The sequence below is a fragment of the Procambarus clarkii genome, chromosome 14, assembly GCF_040958095.1.
Source record: "Procambarus clarkii isolate CNS0578487 chromosome 14, FALCON_Pclarkii_2.0, whole genome shotgun sequence".
Classification (NCBI taxonomy): Eukaryota; Metazoa; Arthropoda; class Malacostraca; order Decapoda; family Cambaridae; genus Procambarus; species Procambarus clarkii.
This window is the reverse complement of record NC_091163.1, coordinates 40,226,272-40,231,672: the sequence shown is the minus strand read 5'-3', so window position 1 is coordinate 40,231,672 and position 5,401 is coordinate 40,226,272.

Genomic DNA, 5,401 nt, shown 5'->3' with positions numbered 1-5,401 from the left:
CCGAGTAAGCCAGACGACTCAAACAGAAAACGGGACAGTACGTCACTTTTGTGACGCACTGTGACGTCACTTTTGTGAGTCGATTTCATTTAAAATTACGTATATTTTGGGTATAACGCGTATACGAACGAAAAACGACGTTATTTTTAAGAGGACGGACTGCTATTGTACCCTGAGAGAGAACTCTATCAGCGTCAGCGGCTCGAGATTGTTCAACACGCTTCCACTACACATAAGGGACATAACTGGCCGACCCCTCACAGTGTTCAAGAGAGAACTATCAACATCAGAGGCCCGAGACTGTTCAACACGCTTCCACTACACATAAGGGATTCCCCTCCCTTTTCAGCTCGTTGTCGTCGTGAGGGAACTTGATGGGCGGCTGCCGGAGTGTGATGTCCCATGGGACAGTCCTCTGTCCTTTTGAAACCTTATGCTGCTTCTGCCATCTTCGCAAATTGTGCTGGAAGTCTTTTCCTTATCTAGACATCTTCTGTTTTGAAGCCCGGGTGTTATGGGAGGCACACTCTCTCACCCGTAGAACTGGGGTACCCAATGTCACTAGCGAGGGGACACTTTTATTGTCAATCCTCCTTTCGTCACTGAACCCGATCTCGACGGACTGACGGTTCTTAAGATAGTGATTGTTGGGTGTATACTCACGACGCATCCCTGGGGGAGCCGCAGCCTGTCTCATGTTGAATGTTATATCTTCTAATTGTGGCTCCATGGTGGGTATGGGGGCTCATTCGTGAATGAAAGTATTACCTCCTCGTTTCTATGTCGCTAAATAGTGATTCTCTTATAACTTATCAGGCTCCTGGTGAAGGGCGACCAAGCCCCCGAGTCTTACTGTGTTGGAAGACCGAGCTCTGTAGCCCCCGCTACACTGGGCCCAGACAGACTACTACCCCCTCCTCCCCTCCCTCCTCTGTGGTAGGGTCGAGCCCCAAGCCCCCAGAGGTGACTACCTCGTCCCCTGGCACGGCTCCATTTCTCATTGTGACTACTGCACCTTTTAACCCCTCTCTCTCTGGGGGTTCTCAATTCCATCCCCACCACAGCCGCACTCACATGATCCCTCCCCATACTAATACGTATCATGCCTTGTTTGGTCCCGCTACATGGGCTAAATACTTTGATCTCAACCATCTGGACTCTATACTGTTATGATCTTAGCCTGCAGGAGAAACGAGTCTCCCTCCTTGAGAGTTATTCATCAAGCCTGACCTGATTAGAAGGTCTAGCAAATATTGAGGTAATAACCCATATGTAAAATAGTTGCTTGGATATGTATAACAATTTGAGATTATGGGCAATGAAGAAGAACACAGATAAATGACTGGCTAGGAGATGTGGACATTTTGCTGGAGGCGTGAGGCTCGCTTCTGGAAGGGCTTTGACCTCACTTGAGTGCCAGACATCGCAGGGGAAAAGCCGCGCTCCGTTGAGCTCCCGTCAGAAGGGAACCCCTAGTGATATATCTCGAAGAGAAGAGAAGTGTGCAGACGTACCAGCTGTGGAACCGAGCTGGGAACGTTGTGGTCTCAAGTCCTGGTCGACGAAGTGTTTATTAAATCGCCCAGAGGCATTATTGTGGGCCGTGGAAGCGCGGTGACCAGACGCCGTCAGAGGGAAAGCGCCCTCGACCAGTTTATCTGTGGTAAGCACGATATACGCCAGTTCATAGTGATTGCTTGTAGTTGGTCGTGTGCCCAGCGACAGTAGCGATGTTTATTTATAAGTTAGACATGTTTTAATAAGGCAGAAGGCCTGAAATAAGAGAGTGGAGAGGGAGAAACACGGAGCGACGTCCGTCCCCTCTGAGCTCTGACAGACGACTGAGGGAGCCCGGCTCCTGACGGAGGAAGACCCTCCCAGCGAGTGAGGACCGCCGCCAGGCGAGGTGGAGTATGGACCCGCCCAAAACGGGGGAGTCCACTCTCACTGTATGTAGAGGACAGATAGAGGTTTGAGGCAAGCATATTGTGTGGTTATTTTTGTTTATGTGTTAAAGGGGAACATTTTATTGGAGTGTCGATGGGTTGCAGGTTTGTCCTTTGGGGAAGAAGTTGCTGAGAACTTCGAAGCCAGCCTAGATGAGGTAATTGATGAGACTCCAAGGTAGTGAAGCAGAGGACCTCGAGCTGGGAGGAGAAGCAGTGAAGAGGAGTGTCACATGCTTCTGTAGAGGTGGAGAAGCACCATAGTTGCTCGAGGAAACTTCATGGTGTAGCAGCCAAGAGAGCTGTGGAGGAACCTAGCAGAAGGGTGAAGCACCTTAGCTGCTCGAGAAAACTTCATGATAGCAGCCTGGAGGAGCTGCAGAGGATCCTGGTAGTGAAGCCCGGAAGAACCTGAAGAAATCAGGGTAGTGAACTTCCAGAGGTGGAAGGGAGTTCTGGTGGATTACTTGTAGGGAGTTGATAGTGTTTGGTTGTCATTAGTGTGCAAGACGCAGTGAGAGGTGAGTGACTGTTTGCATTCTTATGTCAAGGAGTGTTTTGTACTGAAGTTTAGAGTTACAGTCGTAGGCTGGATTACCTACAGATGTATGCGTTCCAGGACTGACAGTGATCGATTGATCATTGTTGTGTATCAATGAACATTTATACTGATATATGTTATTGCATGCAAATGCTGATTTTCTTTGTACACATTTATAGATACATATATATATTCTCTTGTTGATGGTGCAACAGTGTATGTAGACTTGATCAACTTGAGGTTGATAGTATCAGGTGGTGAACCAGGAGATAGGATACCACTTGATAAGCTGATGGTAGAGTTCTGGTTGTGTTGGAGAGCAACCTGATTGTAATAGTATAGAGTATAGGATTCATTATTATTATATGTGTGTATGTATTGTGTATGTGCTCTGTCCAGTAAATGTATTCCAATTTGCCGGTGTTTGCCCTTGTCCTAGTGAGGCTTCCTAGGAGGTAGTAAAGAAGGAGAGAGAGAGAGAAAGAACCAAGAACCACTGCTGTGGACAGGGTAAAAGGTAATACTAATAAGTCAAAAGGGGATTGAGGAGATCATATCACCTAAGGAGAGAGTGGGGAGTCACAGCGGCTCGAGTGGGTGTGTGCACGTGACAACGAGGCTGAGTGTTGGAGCCGCATCCCCTAAACATGTGACGTGGAGCCCCTCTCCAAGAGCCAGAAGCGCCTAGTGTGATCTCCTAGTGAAGTATAAGCACTCTACCGAGTTGTGGGTTGGGTTGTCCGTAGAGAAGGATCAACGACGACAACACCAACCAACCCACAAGACTATAATAATACCTCCTGGCCATTTCTCCCTCCATAAACATCTTGTTGATTCGGTAGATGCCTCTGTTACTTTTAACCCCACCCATCTCGGGACACTTGTCGTCGCTGCTCCTTCTCAGGATGCAGCTACTCGCTTAGCCGCATTGTCCTGCATTCGGGAGACCCCCTGTCCGGGTCTCCAAAAACGCTCTGTTAAATGCCAGTGCTGGCACTTTTCTCCTCCCGCACCTTGTTGCAACTTGTGTTAGGGACCTCAATGAGTGCCATGAGGATATTAAACATATCCTCGAAGTCCAAGGCCATTCAGTTCCCCAGGTGAACACGTTCACTTGACCCCCTCGTGGTCGCCGTCAGCACCTTCGAGTTGTGAAAATTACCTTTGATAGTAGGGCCCCTTCCACCCTCTATAATTCTTGCTGGTGCCAGATGTTCCGTTCTGGAGTACATTCCTTCTAGATTTTGCAATAAGTGCAGGAAGTTCGGGCATGGTGTCCTTAAATGCTCAAGTACTGTGACTCTATGCAACCCGTTCTCGCAAATTCGTAAAGTCAATATTGACTTATTAACTACGTGCATAGGTGATATATTAAACATAATAGATACCCCTAAAATGATTCATAGAAAACACCGACCTTACCTAACCTTGTTAGTATCTTAAGATAAGCATCTTATTGCTTCGTAATTACAATTATTCCTTAACCTATACCTATTATAGGTTAGGTAATAATTGTAATTACGAAGCAATAAGATGCTTATCTTAAGATACTAACAAGGTTAGGTAAGGTCGGTGTTTTCTATGAATCTTTTTAAGGGTATCTATTATGTTAAGTATGTCACCTATGCACATATTTAATGTCAATATTGACTTATTAAATTTGCGAGAACGGGTTGCTCTATGCCCCCATGTGTGGGGACGAAGGCCACTCTAAGACTGAGTGCTCTTCTCCCCAGGCCTGCTGCCTCAATTGCGGTGAGGCTCACCCTACCTTCTCCCGCACGTGTATTCACTACAAACTTGAGGAAGTTGTTCTCAACGTGAAACACCGGGATCATTTTTCTTTTCCTGAAGCGAGACGCCAAGTCCGCGGTCTCAACCCTTTGACTGGTGTATCTTATGCTCGCGTGTTGCGTTCTACCTCTCCTTGTCCTTCCCACCATCCTCAGTCACACAACCGTTTCCAAGTCTTAGACCCAGACACGCCCACCGCCTCCTCTGTTCCTTTCCGTTCTGTCCCGAAGGATCTCCCTCCTGGTTCTCCATCTGGAGTTTCCCCCCTTCCTACCCAGTCTGCCATGTCTCCTGTGTCTTCTTTCCCATCTCCCCCCGATCCTTCTTCTCCCCCCCCCCCAGTCTCTTGGCCCTCCACGCCGCCTGTCTGTCCAGGCTGATGTCCATCATCCTCCCAGCAATCTGCATGTTGTTCACTCCTGTTCATCTTCTCCTGTTAAGACAATTGAGTCTGGTGGCCATTACGTTGTTGCTGGAACACCTGTCTCTCTGAGTCAGAAACGTAAGCCTCGCTCCCCTCCTTCCTCCTCTCCGGCAGGTAAGAAGGCATCGCTTTCTTTCTCGCCCCCACCTCTGACTCTATCGCTCCGTCCCCTCCTATTTCGGTGATCGGGCCCCCTGTCCTAGCCATGAAAGTTTCTTTAGCACCTGATTTCCTCTCGGTTGCTGCCCTTGCTGAGGTATGCTCCCCAGTTTCTGCCCCCTCCCCCTATTCCTGTTGTCCTTGACCGCCCCTCTAGGTTGTCTCCTCCTCCCCCTTCTCCAGACCCCATCCGTCCGCCTCTAGTCTGTCCTCCCGCTCCCTTCACACCATCCTTACTAAGTTTACTCATGCCCCCTAACCCTGATTTTGCTGACCCTGATCCTGATCCTGAGCTTATTCAATGTGCTGTGTACTTCTTTATCTTTGTTTCTTCATTGTTCTCTGTTGCTGTCCTTTCTCTTTTTGACAATGTCTGTTCTTCAATGTAATATTCGTGGATTTTATGCCAACTTACACAGTTTTCACCACTTTGTCTTTGTCTCCAGGAGCCGATGGTTGCTGCTCGTCCTGGTTATTCCTTTTTCTCCTCAACCCCGCCCACCCACTTGGGCTGGACGGTAGAGCGACGGTCTCGCT